Consider the following 19,533-nt stretch of genomic DNA (forward strand, 5'->3'; position numbering starts at 1 on the left):
ATATATACATACGTACATATATATATATATATACATATATATATATATAGTGAGACAGATAAAGAGGAGAAAACAGATAGAAGTGGATAGAAACAAGGAAGATACATCATATTTATGTACGTGCATATATAGTGAATGCAAGCATGTTTGCATGGATAAAATGATGGCAAGTGTCTTTTACTATAGCTTAGGGTCAATAGGTGTCTTGTCAGTGACATTTGGTATTTTTGATGGTGAGCACTCCAGATAGTGTAACTTTCTTGCATGATAATGGAAAACCCCATCAAATTGGAAGCCTGTCGTTAAACAAATTCCAAGGAGATAACAATCATCAAAGTTTTCAAATATTTAGTGATTCTCATCAATCCTATGACCCGATAATGTACGTATACGGGTCGATTTTTTTTTTTGGGGGGGGGAGACCCTGATAGCGGGAATCTCAAAATACTAAACTAAACAAGCAATAGAAAAGTTAATTTTATTCCATTCAGATAATATATTGCATAACAGACAGTCTCTGTTCTAACAATTGCATGTTGGTTAATGTTTCAAAGTCTAATCTGCTCGATTGCAGTATATTCGAAACAATCAATAGACCCTACAAGTATGCCTTGAAAGATCACATGATGTCTTGAAGACCCCGATAGAGGGTATCTCAATATATTAAGCCAATAGAATATATTAAGTCAATAGAAAAGTGAGACGCTTTTAATCTTATTCCAATCAGATAATATATTTCATATTACATCGAGAAGCACAGACTTGGTGGTAGAAAAAAACCAAGTTGTTCTTTGTCCTACAGAATTTTTGAATTCACAAAATATAAATGATCTATCTCCTCACATCGTCAAAATCAAGATAGGAGCTTTAGTAATGGATTTCCGAAACTGAGACCAGATAAATAGCCACTGCACTGGTACTCTATACACGTTAAAAATATATATTAGCGACTGAGACAGTATTAATACTGAAAGATAATGTTTATCCCCATTTAAGGGTAGATGTTCTGTTAAAACAAAGGGAGAAGACGGATGGAAGTGGACAGAAACAGGGAAGATACATCATATTTATGTACGTGCATATATAGTGGATGCAAGCATGTTTGCATGGATAAAATGCTGGCAAGTGCGTTTTACTATAGCTTAGGATCAACAGATGCCTTGTCAGCGAAATTTGGTTGTTTTGATGGTGAATACTCCAAATGGTGTGTCCGAGATGCCATTGGGATTTTACCCTTCAAGTTCTAACTGGCTTCTAAACGTGACAGCTAGTAAACCTGACAAGCTTAGAGTAGAAGGGAGATGATACAGAGACAGCGAAAGAGATTGAAGTGTGAGAAACAGTTACATACGTATGTATTGTATGAATACACACACGTATATACGTATATATTTATATAACTGTGTGTGTAAATATACAGGTATATCATACCTGTATGATGTACCTGTATGGTGGTCTGGCGGATGCAATCATTGCAAGTGACGCCGTTTGGACTGGAAGACGATACCTTCTCTCAAACACATTTACAAGCAGTCTCAGACTATCAAGATCTGATGGTTATCAAAAGAAAATTCTGGAAACCAACATTATCTCAGCTAAGAAAATTTTACTTTCCGTCTGATCTTCTAAATTTATATGTGATTCGCGACAATCCTATTTAAGATTTCCTACATCACAGAAGAGAAACAATGACTATTGAAAATACAACAAAAGCCGCTGTTAATGACATGATGTGTGCACTAAATAACGAGTTGATTCAGTATGAGCGTTCTATTGTTTATTATGATTTTCCAGCTGCAGACGACCAGCAACAAAATGTGCTTGTTAATTCAAATGAACTAGATACTTCAGACAAAGCCTGTAACAACAATCAGATAAATATGCTCAATAACGAACAGAGAGATGTTTTGAGACAATTAAAAGAAAAATTGAAAACAATGAATGTGGAGGAACAGCAAAATCTTTTCTGCTGAACTCGCCAAATACAGGCAAATACGATCGAATGGGTAAGGTACTGGTATTGCAGCTATACAGTCTATTTGATTCCGGTAAAAATGTACACCAACCTATCATAAATATCTTTATGCAAGCGGTCATCTTCTTTACTATATTCAGCATTGGCGTCGGTCGAGTCTCCATAATTCTACCGACATCTTCTTGAAGTTTTGAATAGCATCCTTCAAAATATAATGAACTGGTATTAATTATTACCCTGATGGTAATTATTAGTCCCCAGTAGAGATTTTCACCAAATTCTCCTAGCCGTCTGTAGAGCTAGACGATTTTAGCTAATTAATGCATACAGGAAAAGGTATTCTATTTGGAATGAATGCGAGGTTTTGCAATCCAAACATATATACGAGTTTTTAATTGTTTAAACAATGATTTTACTGCATTTAATGTTCTAAACCACCATCCAAACTGTTGCTGGAACTGGGCGAAGAAATAATAATACTGAAACAACTTTCAAGACACCATTGTGATTTTGCCCTTCCTAACAGCGAATGCCAAAGATTTGATTCGATTTACTTATTCCGATGTAGCAATACACGTGTCTATTCTAACAACAAAAAAATGATGAGATTGTTCAACTAGACGATGAAATTACGAACAAACTTCATAGAAGTGTGATTACACCGAGAAGCACAGATTTGGTGGCAAGTTGTTCTTTGTCCTATTTTTGAATTCACAAAACATAAATTATCTATTTCCTCACATCGTAAAAATCAAAATAGGAACTTTAGTAATGGTTTTCCAACATTGAGACCACAGAAATAGCCACTGCACTGTTACCCAATACACTTTAAAATATATATATATTAGCAACAGAAGCAGTATTAATAACGAGTGGTAATATTTATCCCCACTTAAACGTGGATGCTCTGTTAGAAAAAACCACACTACGGTAGATACCATGAGAGAAACTCTCATATAGGCTTTCGGTGCAAAATACACTCTTGTTTATGTCGCTAGCTGATGCAAAATGCAAAATAGGGCTAGCGATATAAACATGAGTGCATTTCGCACCAAAAGCCAATATGAGAATTTCTCTCATGATATCTACCGCATGAGAGACAGAACATCCACGTTTAAGTGGGGGTAAATATTAACTCTATACGCGGTTCTCAACGCTACAGACAATTTATTTGACATCAGCAGACTTAATGAAGTTGACGCTGTAAAGATACAAAAGATTCCTTGGATATCTCTGACACCGATTTACCATTTACTCTAAAAACAATGCAATTTCTTGCAATTTCCGAAATATACGGCCTAGTCAATAAATAAGACAAGGGTAAAATTTAAACGTATGCGGATTGTGTCTCCCGATTCTAGTGTTCATATGCGGACAGTTATATGCTGCTATAAACATACTGAGTGATCCAACAAACCTTAGAATAATTTCAGATGCAATAGGATTCAAACATATGGTCAGAAAGACACATCAAAATAAAGAAAACAGAACTTTAACGAGAAACATTGTTTTTAGAAATATCTAAATATATTCAAATATTGCAGAATGTATACGAAGCGGTATCAAAAATTTCCCGGACTAGTTCTCTAGCGTGCCAGCAGATGCCAGCACAGGGTTGCGTGTGCAGTGTGACCTAGAAGTGAGCATCATGAGGCAGTGTGCAGAGTGACATCACTGTGTTTACTTCGCAAGTTGTGAAATTTGTCTTTTTGTGATCACGTGTATGCTGTAGTCTGCGATTTTGTCATGGACAAGAAGTTGAAACAAAGAGCCAACGTGAAATTTTGCGTCAAACCTGGAAAGTCTGCTACAGAGACATTGAGCATGTTTTGGCAAGCTTACGGCGACAAGGCAATGGATCGTACGCAATGTTTAGAGTGGCACAGGCGCTTCAAAATAGGAAGAACGCCTGTGGAAGACGACGAGCGGTCTGAAAGAGCTGCCACGAGCGTCACCCCCGGAAGTGTAGTGCATCGAGAATTCGTCCCCCAGGGCCAAACTGTCAATCGGGAGTTCTACTGCGACTTTTTGAAACGTTTGGGGGAGGACATTCGGTGAAAGCGACTGGATCTGTGGAGCACGAAGAATTGGATTCTTCACGGAGCTCTCCTCATTCGTGAGTTTTTAGCCAAAAACATGGTATCGCTTCCGCACCCACCCTATTCGCCTGATTTAACACCTGTGGACTTTCATCTCTTCCCTAACATGAAAATACTGCTCAAAGGTCACCGTCTTAACATCGTTGTCGAGATCCAGAGCGAATCGGAAACGGTTTGCTTACGGAAAGCAACCTTCAGGCCGGATTCCAAAAGTAGCAGAAACGCTGGGACCGGTGTATTGCTGCACAAGGTGACTATTTCGAAGCAGACGGATGTTAAAACTTAGGTGAATAAGTTATTTATTTAATATAACTAGTCTGGGAACATTTTGATACCACCTCGAATACTGACTTTACAGAATAATTAATAAGATAAGTTTTAAATTAACAAGATTAACAGTGTAACCTTCATAGACAAAGACAGCTTATATTTCAATAATTTCCGTAAATAAAACAGCGCTTGATGTAACATTTATTTTTATGAAAATGAAAATAGAGCTAAACTCCATACACTCTATATTTCTCTGTATTTAAACTGAATATATTTTATATTGGATGAAGCATTTTAAACAGAAGCTGGGCTCTGGTTCAGGAATTCCAAAGTTTTGAGGAGCGTGAAACCACCTCTTAGCATTTATTGTTCCCAAATTTATTTTCACCTGTAGCACCTGTCAGGACCCCAAGTATGGGTTAACTAATATATATCTCATGGGCAGGATGGGGCTCTTTCATCTTGAACGACAACCCCTCTTCAGGAGACTGAAACTCCAAAATCAGACTAGGATTACAGAAGTCCTTTATTCTTGGGTGGAAATCCCTTTAATGATAGTGTTACAAACAAAATACTGTTTGGTGGAAAACCTAAAACACACCCCTCGAACTTGAGAGAAAAATGCGAAATACAAATGAAATAAATAACGACGTGAATGAAACTGGAACCAAGAATGGTGAAGCTGTCATGTCCGGCAGGTGTCCCGCTGTGCAGTAGGATGGGCCGGTCATCAACCAGTAACAGCTATCCAACAAGTAAGACTGAATTGGAGCAAACAAGTGAATATTATAGTTATTGGAAGCTAATATTTTAGTAAGCTTGTTGATGAAAATGGAAGATTAATCAGTGAATACAGAACAATGGAAGGGAAAAAGAATATTTGAAACCCCTGAACTGAGAATATGCGATCAATTTAAAACGATTAGAAAGACTGAGTGGCTAAATGATGTCGAACTTGAGCTAATTAGAAGAATGGTTCTTGACATAGAGAGTGAAAGATTTGAAGAAATGGAAAATGGGAGGATGGAAATGCGACAAATGAAAGAACTTTAAAGGAAGCTGCTTATGATGTGTCACATAAGGAGCTTGCTCACGTGATGAATGTGTTTGAAGAAGAAGAACTTACACAGGAACAGAAAACACCGTGCAACGGGATAATAGCCGAACTTAGAAAAGAGGACAATGACTATATCTGTAACCTAGGGAAGGTTGATCAGTGGTACTTTTAAAGCAGGAGACAATGAAAGTGAATGAAGTTCGAAAGTACATCCATACAAGCAATATTTCAGAGGCTTATAATTTGCTCAGAGTAGAAAGTATTACAGAAGCCGAGAATGTAGGCGTGGCCGCAAAGAAATCGACAAGAAAGACCAAACAAAAGCACACAGACGTGGTGGAAAAGACGAATGCAGTAAGGCATTGAAACATTTGTGTTGGGCAGAAAAATCAACGACACCCTTAGAAATGAGCAGAAGAATGATAGACTGAAGAGAAAACATGACATAGAAAGAAAGAGGCTTTTGATTGTATTTTTAAAAAAACTGAAACAACGTGTGATTGCAAAGAAACCAAAAGTATCAAGATATGATCAACGAATTAAACAACCCCAATGTAACAAGCTCTTCAGAATAGACCAAAAGAAGTTTTGCAAGAAAATTAATGGAGAATTGGTAGGATAAGCGTTAGTCCCAAATGAACAGGAATGTAAAACTTCTTTAGTAATATTTGGAGTAAAAGGGGAGAGCACAGCAAAAAGGCTGAATGGTTAAAAGATCTGAAGAGAGCCTCTGTAAATCCGAGACAGACAGAAATTATAATTACAGGGAGATATTCGAGAAAGAAGTAAACGTATAACTAGAATTCGCCAGACCCAGACAGAGTACAGTGATATTGAATAAAAAATTTAAAGTGGTGCCACGCAAAGATTGCAGTACAGTTTAACGTTTTGGTAGAGAATTGGAGAGGAAATACCAGAGTGGCTGATATAGACAGAACAATTTTATGCATGAAGAACTTGGTGAAAGAAAATGCTGTCGAGAGCTACAGATCAATATTTTGCTTACTTCTCATGTGGAAGCTATTGACAGTGGTAATTGCAGATAAGATATACACACACTTGGATAAGCAGATGGGCAGTAAACGAAAATGTAGAGGTGCTAAAGATCAGTTGCTAAGTGATATGACAGTACCAAGTGGCTGCAAAAGAAGGGAGGCTAATCTGGCAATATCATGGATTGAATACCCTTAGGCATATGATTTGGTCTCACATTCATGGATTAGAGAATGCCTAAACATACTTGAAATTGCAAATAATATAGAAAATTTTCTGGGATAAAGTATAGAAACATGGAAGACAGATTTTTCATGTGATAAACAAAGTTTTTTAAAATTTCAAGGAGATGGTTTGCCTCCATTGTTGTTTGTAGTGTGCAATGATCTTGAAAAGAACTAAAGCAGGGTGTGAGTTTAGGGGACATCTGGATGTCTTGAGAGAAAATTCGTACAGATTGAATAAGGGGGTCCAATTGACGACTGCTAGCTCCGTAATGCATCAAATCATCCGTTAACATCAGATGATTGATTGGTTTCATGTTTCCCCGCAGTTTGTAACCAGCTAACCTCTTTCTCTTGCACCCTTTCTGTTCATCCGCTACAGTTCATTTCTTTTAAGATGGTCGTACAATTTATTTCCAGTTAGAAGTTTACACATCATAAGTAAACAACCAATCGGACGATAGTTACTGACCGCGGTAGCCTCCGATGGATCCTTTTCTATCAACAGTTCTTCCTTTGACCATCTATTCTAAGTGTACGCAGCTTTGCAGGAGTTTTTGTAGTTGAAGATGTACATTCGTCAAAATTTTGAGCCCAAATCCCTGAATTAGATCCGGGCCAGCTACCTTCCAATTTCTCATCTTACCAGCTCCGGCTTGAGTACCTTCCAACGTGATGACAATGTCCTTCTACCCCCATGGCTTTGAATCATCATCATCATCATCATCATCATCATCATCATCATCATTATTATTATTATTATTATTATTATTATCATTATCATTATGACAAAGGCGGCGAGCTGGCAGAATCGTTAGCACGCCGGGCGAAATGCTTATCGGTATTTCGTCTGTCTTTATGTTCTGAGTTCAAGTTCCGCCGAGGACGACTTTGCCTTTCATCCTTTCGAGATCGATAAATTAAGTACCAGTTGAGTACTGGGGTCTATGTGATCGACTGCACCTCTCTCCAGAAAACGCAGGCCTTTGCCTATAGTAGAAAGGATTATTATTATTATGACTGCTGTTGTTTATTATGTTTATGACGTTGATCATTATAATCGCCATGAGGATATTGATGGTGAAAGAATTTGTTTTATTAACATAAATTTACGCCAGTTGAATATATTGTCAAATCCAAATAACAAATCTTGTAATACCCAGCTGGAATATTATATACTACGTTAGTCTTAGATTGTGATTCAAATAGCGAAGCACAAAATATGTAATATAATTTGCTGTTTACTGGCAATCCACATTGAAATTATTAAGTAAGAGTTAGTTCCCTTGTTAACAGATTATTTCCCTTGCATGCCTGGTAGACATTACATACAGATACATGACATTATTGTTGTCTCTTTTTCGGGTTTTCGTTTTCCTTTCATTTTACTTTCATTTCGCTTCGAGAGTAAAGTTGACTACAGGCTAAATAAAGATTACAGTAATTATTATTATTATTATTATTATTATTATTATTATTATTATTATTATTATTATTATTATTATGTTGTTGTTTTTGTTTTTCTTCTTTCTTCAAATTTTCTTCCATTTCTCGCCGAGTGTTTTCCGTACACCTAGGGCAGAGAAACTCGTTGTATGCATTCCCAGTTTACACACACAAATTCACAGGTAAAACATGTATTTAAGAAAAAAAAAAATTCATGAATGGAAGTTGTTTTCACAGCGATAATGCTCTTCTCAGTACATGAGTCGTTCCAGTTAACACGATTTTTTGCACTTCTTGTAGGGATGGTAAGCCTGGTATCATTTTCAAATACGTTTCAGTACCTTTTTTTATCATTCCTAGAGATCCTACAATCACTGGTATGGTAGTCGCCTTCAGGTGCCACATTTTTTCAATTTCTATTAGCAAGTCTTTATATTTACTGATCTTGTCAAATTCTTTCGCCGCTATATTATGATCAGAGGGAATACTCATGTCAATTATTATCATTATTATTATTATTATTATTATTATCATTATCATTATTATTATTATGGCCGGATTCCAACCTAGTCCGCACCCACAAAGTCCACCGCCACATTTCTCGGTCCAACATCGCTGCCTCGAGGTCCTGGATACATTTCAGGCCAGCGTCTGCAATCAGGTTGTCGATGTATGTCAACATTTTCCTCTTCTTGCATCACCATGGAGTGAATTCCACAAGACTAATTTGGATGTCTGCAGTTCGGGATGGCGCAAGCAGTGACCAGATAATCGCAGCCGTCTTTGTCTGATCTTCTCGCTAACTTTTGGCAGATCTCCATAAAGGTATTCGTTTGTCATATGCTGCTGCCATTTCACATTTAGAGCCATTCGTAAAATCCTTGTGCAGCAGCCATCGAGCCCGTTTGATAATTTAAGGTAGTTTTTATTGTATCTTTTGTTAGATATTTTCGAGGTTGAGCAACAGTCTCGAGTTTCAAAAAAGTTGATTTTTCTGGGAAATATAAAGAAATGTATTAAATCAGCTGCAAAGGATTCAGCAAGTATAATCGCTGTACGCAACATACGTATGTAGTAACGTTACGGAGACAAGATGAAATTCAATATTACGACGGTGCATTTGTGTGATGGCGGGGTGTGTTCTTGGTAATCAAATTTATTATTTCCATTTCAATAATTAGACGCAAGCGTGGTTGTATGGTAAAAAGCATGCTTCCCAACCACACGGTTCCGGGTTCAGTCCCACTGAGTGAAACCTTGGGACGACCAAAGCCTCGTCAGCGGATTTAGTAGATGGAAACTGAAAGAAGCCCGTCGTGTATATATGTGAATGCATTTGTGCATGTATGTGCGCGTGTACGTGTGTGGGGGATGAAGTTGGTAAAATGGAGAAACATTATTTTGAATTGGTATTTCCTGAAGTATATAGCAGTAGAGTGAAATGCAAATCGGGAAGCAAATGTGGAGGTTACAGTTTGAGAGGCGGAAGATTTTGTGGACTATGCAATATACAGAATAATTCTTTGCGCTTGAGAGTAACGATTTCACGGGAGTTGCGACAATGAATAAAAGTGGTCCCGTTTATAGGAGTAGCTGGATTTTTCTGGACATCCTAAGCCCCGTGATCTCTTCCTTAAATGATGCAACACATAAGTAAGTAAACTTATGGAACTTAGTATTATAAGATTTGTTTGTATTTGAGATAAAGTGGGACAAAAGGATGGTCTCTGTTACCCGGTTAGCTGGTGTGAAAGACAAGTAGTATCAGGAATAGTTATCATCAAAACAGGGGAACTCTGAACAGCAAGTGAATGGGAAGTGTCAAGGGTCTGAGAAGTGAAAGGATTCATAATATATGAATGTGTTGTCGAAATAAAGTAGTAGTTAGGTGACCCGATTGGTACAGAATTGTTTGGTAGCGGTTGGGATTTAAGGTGTGAAAGAGATTAAGGGTGTTTCATACGTCTGTGTATCTATCAAGAGTTGGTTTGTACTTGGTGGGAGATAAAGGAACTATAGCTCAAGAACAATCACTAGCCACTAATTCTATCCACAAAAGCAACCCAGCTACTTATCAAAGCAGTCACCCAGCCGATAAAGGAGCTTCTATGCAAGTCTCATGACACGTTTTTAAACAGTTACACCTTTCGTACTATTTCAGGCGTTTCGGTTTAAATTTTAGGGCAAACAGTCTATAATAGACAAAATATCTATAAGCCGGACCCCCATAATTTTACACCGAGCTTTCCACTCTTCATCGTTCTATAACCCTAACAATAACCATAAACATAATCCTCACTGAAACTCCATGCAAAGCACTTTGCTCAGGTCTTTCTCCTCAAAAGTACAAACCTTTGAAATTCTCACTTTGCTCACGTTTTCGCTACAAATATAAATTCCCCTGTAAATCCTTATAAATTTATACTGAACAGCAATCATATTGACCTCACCACTTTGAGAAATCTTGAAAAGTTATCAGCCCTGCTCCTCTGACTTGGTCTAAATACCGTTTACAAAAAAATTAATTAAATAATAACAAGAAGAATGACAACAGTGTCAGTTTTGAACAGAGAATCATTGAATTTCATTTTCTTAAATATCCTTTAAATAACGAAAGTTCTTACAGAAATAAAAAGGTAAATGGCATATGAAGCAGAAGCAGTTCTTCCTTATTTTATATTTCTAGCTTTTTGTTTAAGCATTTCCCCCAACAATTTATGTGGTTGTAAGTAGTCTCTTCTGCTATCAAACTGTCTCTCGCAACATTTTCTGAAATATTCCACATAAAAACTTGATGGATTCCGTGGTTTCTTTTCTAATTTATCATCGACCACTTTTATTTCAAACGATGGTTGCAAACCATGCTTATCTGTTACAGAACTTACTTTGTAAGTCATTGCTGGTAAGATAAGTGTCTGGGATTTTAAGGTTTTGTTTGTCGGAGCATCATATACTTGAATGTCTTCTGATTTTATGAAACATGGTACTTTTGGTTTTTTACTAGATGAACTTGAACGATGTTCTTTCTCGAAATTCTTGACTGCCTCACCTGAACGAGAATTTTTAACCTCTATCAATTGCAACTTATTTTCACTGAAACGAAAGTTATTCCACGCGAATTTTTTGTTGTCTTTGTAATAACTTAAATTCGTTGGAATATCTTTAGGGTGCCCAACATTCGGGCGCACACCAACAAGATACGTGTCTTGACTCAGGGAGTGCATTCAAATGGGACATTCAGATCGATAATGCAGTGTTGCTGCCTTATTCCGGCATTCTATCACGTAACATAGAGCTATTATGACGTGTCAACTAACTTTCCATCAGATCAAAATTTTTACATATTCTATAGCACTAAAGATGGCAATTCGATGTATCTTTCATATTTCCAGTATCGACAAAATATGTTCAAATAATATATAGTAAACAGATTTGGTCGACAATATTCATACTCTGTTAAAACTTGATTGTTGATGGTGAAATGTAACATGATTTGAAAAGCTGAATATTCTTCGATTAATATCAAAAAGTGGATCGTTTTTAAAACGGGGGCCACATTTTTCATTAACGAAACACTTTGAAACTTGGAAAACTGGTAGAATGTGTCATATAAAACATCTTTTTCTCTTATTCTTCTTTAAAAAAAAAGAAATCCATAAGTTATTCCATGTTAAAGTTGTCGTATTTCTGTAATTTCAACCAATCACTGACGTCCATTCAGCCGATATACATTAAGTGCCGACTACATAAACAAACGATTCTGAAACAATTAACCCTAACCCTAACCCTAGGGTTAGGGTTAGGGTTAGGGTTAGGGTTAAAGCAAATTTAAAATGAAAAAAGCAAATAAAACGAAGGTATGGAGATTAAATACGCTTTACATCGCTTAATCAGCCAAAGGAGTAAATGTAAACAACTGAATACTTGTTAGTGATTGGTTGAAATTATCGAAATAAGACAATTTTTTACATGAAATAAATTCGAATACAAAAATATTTTTCTGTTCTATAACACAAAATAGATAAGTATACGAAGTTTGAAAGTCTTTCCGTACCAAAAACACTACGTAAAACATTAATGAAAAATGTGGCCCCCGTTTTAAAATAGATCCCAAAAAGTTCCCACCAAGATTTTCATTATTAAAACGTCGATCATATCATTTTATAGATACAAAATTTTCAACAGGGTAAATATCTATAAACTGGCAATCAGGCATCTTTTGCTTTTCCAGATTATTGAAATAATCCGTTCATTAAATACGTTCATTAAAAATTTCCCCTAACCTACTTCCGAATGACTGGGATAAACAAAACTTGGCATAATTATCAGCCCTTCTTCTGTAAATAGCCACCATCAACGGTGACACACTTCTCTCATCGCTTTGTGCAGTTGTGAAGACCTAGTCTGCAGAAGTCGGTAGGGAGCGTTTGGGCGTAAGTTCATCATCATCCGAAAAGTGCTGCCCCTTCTAAAAAGACTTCATGTTTGGAAAGAGGTGGAAGTCAGATAGTGTGAGGTCGGGAGAGTAAGGGGGATGAGGAAAGATTTCATAGCTGCAGGAGTGTGCTTTCATCTGGGCAACATGCACCTTGTGAACTGGGGCGTTATCTTGGAGAAGGCAGACTCCTTTGGTCAGCGTACCACGCTTCTCTGCTTTGATGGCATCCCACAATTTCTGCAGCAGAGAAGCATAATAATTGTAGTGCCCTTTCCCAGAAAATCCATCATCACTTTTCTGCGTTGGTCCCAAAAGACTGTGAGCATCATTTTGCCTGCTGAGGGTTGGACATGAGCCTTCTTTGGAGGTGGTGAGTTATCATGCTTCCATTGCTTCGACTGGACTTCACTCTCAGGATCATAGTGATGGACCCATGTTTCATCTTGTGTGATAAGTCTGCCGAAAAGTCCTTCTCGTTTTCTTTGCACATAACCAAAAGAGCCTGGAAGCAATTGACTCGTTCCTGCTTCTGAAAAGGTGTGAGCATCCGGGGAATCCATCGTGCAGACAACTTCCGCATGTGCAAATTGTCGAGAATGTTTTTGTTTTTTTCCTACGGACCTTTCACTTATCTTCACTTCTTGGGCTAGTTGCCGAATAGTAATGCGGTGTTCTTCCAAAATGGCGGCTTCCATTTTATAGATGGTGTTGTCATCAATGGCAGAATGTGGTCATCCAGGAATAGGAGCAGTTTCCACCAATGTCCGACCACATTTGAACTGGCGATGCCAGTGCTTGACTGCGTCGTATGAGGGTGCATCGTCACCATAAACTTTTCATCTCATCGAAAGCTCTATTGGTGTACGACCTTTCAAGTACAAGAACCTGATCACTGATCTACATTCAACTGCCTCCATTATAAACTTTATTCCACATCAACAGCTGTAAAAGACAAACGAATACTAATGGAAAGTTGAAATTTACAATGTGGCATGTAGACACATGTATAGTTATACCTGTACAGGTTCCGTTTCCTGCAATAACCGAAAGTTGGTCAGGGAAAATTTAATGAACACCCCTTGTAAGTTGACACAATATTTTATGGCTGTCTCATTGAATTTCGTATATTTATAACAAATTTTATACTTTTTTATGAAATTATAGAAAGGAGCGATTGGGTTCCTCACCAGTATGTTCACTATGAGGCTGGAAGAATCAATGTGGTTTATGTTCAACTTAAATGTATGGGAAAAGGTGGGTGGAAAGAACTTCCAACAGGCTGATATCCTGAGTAGGAAGAATCGGGGAAAAAGCAGATAGAGTAAGGACATGGATGGTTAGACACTGTAGTAGTAATAACAGGAGGAGTAATAAGGTGTCGCGGAACTAGTATGTAGGGAGCTGGTTCAGAGAAGTGAAAACCGTTGTACTAGACATAAAATGGGAAATATAAAGTGTGTTGTGCAATGAGGATTGCCAAGGAACATATTGCTAGATTTTAGTTAAAGGAAAATTTTCTCTGAAATATAAGTATTTTTTGCCCGATCGAATATATCACATCATACAACTTTAACAAGTAAAACCTGTATCCAGTAAAGCCAGTAGTTTTGGACAATATTCCTTAGCTCCAAATATTTTTCATTTTATGTTTAAGTTTATGGTCTCGGCATACTTCACGTTAAAACTTTGAATGATCTGATCTCAATATGGATGCGCCCTTAACATACTTCTCAGCTACTCTATATTCAGCCTCACCTACAACATACACATACATCTCTCTCCTTTCTCTCTCCTCTCTCTCTATCTATCTATTAATCTAGCTAGCTAGCTAGCTATCTCGCGCGCGCTCAATCATCCGAGAAGCAAATAACCATAAAAGTACGAAAAAAATTTAATGGGTTCATTTTTTTAAAAAGAGTAAAACTTTTTAACGTATTTTAAAATGTCAACCAAAAGAGAATGAAAAAGGTAAAAAAAGAAAAAGGAAAGCGAGAGGTGAGCGAAAGAGAGTTGTTTAACTGATTTCAGTCACTGGGCTGTAGCCATGCTGTGATGGCAGAGACGTGATAATGTCTGTGATTGCCAATGGTATAGTAGCAAATTTAATGATGATAACATTATATCGCATATACTATATAGCATATATTATATAGCATATATTATATAGCATATATAATGAAAGCTATGATAGTGAAAACCGTGAGAGCGTTAGACAGACATAAAGAAAGATATACGAGTAGAAAATGAGAATAGTGAGAAATACATACATACATACATTGTCTGACTGGAACTCCGTCGATTACGGCGACGAGGTTCCAGTTGATGCGATCAACGGATCAGCCTTACGACTAAGCCACGCGCCTTCACAATGTGTGGGGGTGGGTACAGAGTGATGCAGAATGAGGTGGCTAGGCTACAATAGGAGTAGCTGCGAAACTGAAATAAATAATATTGAATCCATCCAAGGAAAGTAGTAATGTTCTGTATCAGCGAATAGTAAAAGAAAAAGTTCAGCTATTGGAAGTATTTTGTTCGCTGCGAGAAGGAAGTGAAATTTAATGTTTAGGGAAGAACTCTTTATCAGAAAAGCGGAAATGTCTGCTCTTATTGTAAGATAAGTAGATTAAGAATAGAAAGAACGAGAAAAGATATAACAGTGAAGAAGAATGAGGGGGAAGAGGAAAATACAGGAGGAATAGGGAGAGATAAGAGAGATTCAAGTTGTAGGAAAATGTAATTGTCAATGACTGATTCTATCAACTTTGAGATATTGAAAGTAAGAGAACTGAGTTATAACCGGCGACATCTGAGTAGTTTCCACTTTGGAAAATATACGTACGTCCAAAAATTTGGGTGGAAGCTTTTAGAAAGACAAATTGAAGGATCTGGCGAATAAAAAGAAATACAAGAGAGATTGTAACTTTATTAGTTTAAAGCAACGCAGAGGTGAATTCGCAATTGGAGCATATGCGTACACATTGATGTGTCTGGTAGAGTTTTAGCCACAATGCGCAATGTTGAGTTAGAAGTGAAGCAAGGTTACTTCGAGAGAGTACTGCTTTCAGAACCATTATATTTAGAAGTGGCGGAAAGGATGTATCCACAAAATTGACAGAGATTCGCTGAACAAGGGAGAGAAAGAATAGACTACAGCTTAATTGCTGAAGCGGGATAACTTGAATACACAGAGGCATCCTCTGCATTCTGGATTCTGGTCTCGCAAAAGCTGCAGTCGCAGTTCCAGTCGTTGGTAAATACACTTTATAGTGAGTGATATATTTTTCAAACACTGTTGGCTGTGTTTTTGCAAGCTGTCTCAGCTAGGTGAAGAGTGAAGCGCCACACGCTGCCAGGAATAGTTGTCTTAGAACTGACAGAGTTTCAGCCTGTTCGTGTAACTGTTCATTCGCCAAAGGTGTATGTAGAGAACTAAACTTAAAGTTACAAAAGAGGATTCTGCACAAGAAACATCCGTGTGGAATGAGTGTGAGAGCCAGTAAGCGCTGTGAACAGTGAAGTCACTGAGAACGATAAGTTTAAAGGCAGATAAAGTGAGAATAGATGTAGTCGATGAGTTATTGGTTATTGAAGAGGTTTGGAGAACGATAGAAGATATATTTTCTTAGAATGCATATCAAGGATTCTAATTCGGGTTTTGAAATGCAAACTCAGTAAAAGAATATCGACATAAATTTTGTTTAATAGAGAGTGTCAAGAACAATTGATTTTGTAAATCGAATTATCTCCTTTAAATATTTTTATGCAAAAGAGAATAAATGTAATATAAACTTTGTAAAACCGTCATCGTGACAGCTATGTGCCACAAAACACATGCTAATCATCTTGCAATTCCTGAATTGCAACGAGTTGGTCTTACATAAATGAAATGACACTAGTTATACGGCACAACTGTTAACGGCAACCCAAAGCCACTCTACCAAAGCCACTCACCATGTTTTGGTCGGTTCAAGGCTATAGTAGAAGACACTTCATCCCAAACTATGTTTTAGTTTCTGTATAGGTGATACAAATGTAACAATAATTATGAATGATTGTTTTACAAAGGTATAATAGAATCCTTGTTTTACGGAGTTATTTACTATCTTTGTCATTGAAAGATGACAGGAAAAGATTGAGATATCTATCTAGAATCGTTGAAGTGTTAAAATAATTGCGGCTTTTGTTTAGTACTTAAAAATTAAGTACTGTCCAGAGAATTCATGGAACCGGTCATCCAGTTTCCATGGCGAATAAGTGACCGAAATTAAACTATTCCCTCAGAACGGAGCGCCAGTCCGTCGCAGAGTTATTCATTTTGCAACTAAGTTGGCCGGAGAAAAGTAAAGCGCAGTGTTTTACTCTAGAACACAACGCCTAGTCCTTGATATGAAACCATATTCTTGCGATCGTGAGTGCAGCATCCTAACCCCAAGGCCACGCACCTTGAGACGAGGACACTACTAATGGAAAGTAGAAGAGGGTGCCAATGAAATCGACTTCAGTATTTCACTGATGTTTTAATTTTGCGGCATTCCAACGGTAGTTCAGCACTGAGAAAGGGTTTCGTCCTCTGTGCAACTGATTCTTCCCCCATTCACTGTTAATATCGACAATTATGATGATGATTTCTTTCATTGATACAGAGATACTAATACAAATATTGTTACTGTTTGTTCTCAATACACCAAGTAAGCGAGTAATCAAAGGCCTTCCAGCTATGACCAGCCTATTTAAAGAATATCTGGAAGTATATCACCAAATGTGTTTTTTTTGTTAGGAGAGAGAGGGGGGTTGAGAAGACATGGCTGTTATTTCTCGTAGGCCAATGGATCATGTACAGCCTAATTCGTTGCATCTAGATGATGCAACAATTGATATGATAATACGATGCTAAACAACAACGCAACATGTATTTATTTTGATCGATCTTTGACCCCGAAGGATGAAGATAAAGTCGGCCACGACTGATTTCCAACTTAAAACGTTATTAAATTTTATAGTACATTTTGCTAAAACCCACCGCCAGAAATTCTTCAGTTTTTAACTGATTTTTAGCAACAACAACAGCAGAAACAATAGCTTTCTAATAAAGCCACAAGGCCTGAAATCTGGCAGAGGAGGAAGTCGATGTCATTGACCCCAGTACTTGACTGGTACTTTATTCTATCGATCCCAAAAGTATGAAAGGCAAAGTTGATCTCAGAGAGTTTTGAACTCAGAAAGAACGTAGAGAGGAAGAAATGCGACAAGATATATTTTCTAGCACGTTTTAACGTTTCCACCAGCTCACCACTACCATCTCTCTCTCTCTCTCTCTCTCTCTCAAGACTGATACTACTTTTGTTTAGTCTACATATCACAAAATAAGCTGTTACCATACCGGTTCTTATTCATAATGTACGTACCAAATATTAAAGTTTGAAAATCCATAAATGAATAAAACTTATAGTAATTTATACTAATTTCTATGCTAATTTTTTCTCTCATTTTCCAAGATTTCTGCAAGATTTTTCCCAGCGTTTTCATCCAAATTAGTTGACATCCAATGTCAGATATATCATGAAACAAATTGTGTGATATGAAAGGTGCAAACTGAAAAGGATACAAATTATACAGATTATTATATGAATTATTAATTAGATGTAAAATAGACACAAGTTGAAACACAAACAAGAGAACAGTAAATAGTTACAGGAAGTGAAATATACATTGAAATACAGGCTGAGGAAAATACTCAGGGATGCATGCTGCATGAAAGGTAAAGAGGGCGCTAATTAATTAAAAGGTCAAGTATACTAACGTTTAAGTTCATATAAGGTGCGTTTCGTTAAGCGTGTCGTGGGAGTGAGATATAGAATGAAGAAAGGGGAGAATAGTTAGATAAAACGTTTGTGGTATATGATATAAAGTGATGAAAGGGAATGAGAACAAAAAGTACTGATATAGAGAGCATGTTGTATGCAACTTTCGTCAACTAGGCTTTAGTGGTTTGATATATGAATGATGATAAAGCGACGAACTGGCAGAATCGTTAGCATGCCGGACTAAATGCTTAGCGACATTTCGTCCGTCTTTTCATTGAGTTCAAATTCCACCGCGGTCAACTTTACCTTTCATCCTTTCTGGGTCCATAAAATAAGTATCACTTGAACACTGTGATCGATGTAATCGACTTCCTCCCTTCCTCCGACCTTGCTGGCCTTGTGCCAAAATTTGAAATCAGTATTTTAATAATGATATTACAGGATAACATATAAGATAGATAAGGAGCAACATAGAGAAAGAGGATGCGTGATGGGTAAAAGGTGACAGAAACTGCGTACTGTGTGCAAGATAGAGACCAGGTGAGTTACACATGAGGTAAGAGGTAATGAGTTGCGATTTGAAATATAGTGTATACTGTATGTAACATAGGTGGGTAGAATAATTAATAAACTGTGAAAGAAGCTCGTGATGTGTGTATAACTGATAGAATGATCTACAAAGAGAAATAGAAAAGCATAATCTGATAAATTAAAAACCAGACTGTAATGTATGTAGGTTACAGTATGTGTGAATATACTACGTGTGGTTAGCATTGTGATCATTAGATACATCTATGCTGTAAGTACAGTAGACACGTAAGGAGATATAGAGCGAGAATGTAATGGCGTAGTTTGATTGATTGTGAAATAATCTCTTTTCTGTATACAAGGCTGTGACATGGAAATGTCGAGAATGAGTGAAATAAATAGTGGATTAATTTTATAGTGTTGATTATACATTGATTTAAAATTTTGGCACAAGACCAGCAATTTCGGTGGTAAGTCGACTACATCGACGCCAATACTCGGCGTGCTAACAATTCTACCAGCTCATCGCCTTAGTGTTGATAGTACATTAAAAGAAATTATTTTATAAACTGAAGAAATTTGTCTCGGAGAGGCTGAGTACCACAATATAGTATTTTCTTTCTCGTGAAAATTGTCAGCTTTGCGTCTATCAATTACAGTAGCAATCAACTATTAATGAGAGATAAATACAACTTGGTT

This window comes from Octopus bimaculoides, chromosome 13 (genome assembly GCF_001194135.2).
Source record: "Octopus bimaculoides isolate UCB-OBI-ISO-001 chromosome 13, ASM119413v2, whole genome shotgun sequence".
NCBI classification, from domain to species: domain Eukaryota; kingdom Metazoa; phylum Mollusca; class Cephalopoda; order Octopoda; family Octopodidae; genus Octopus; species Octopus bimaculoides.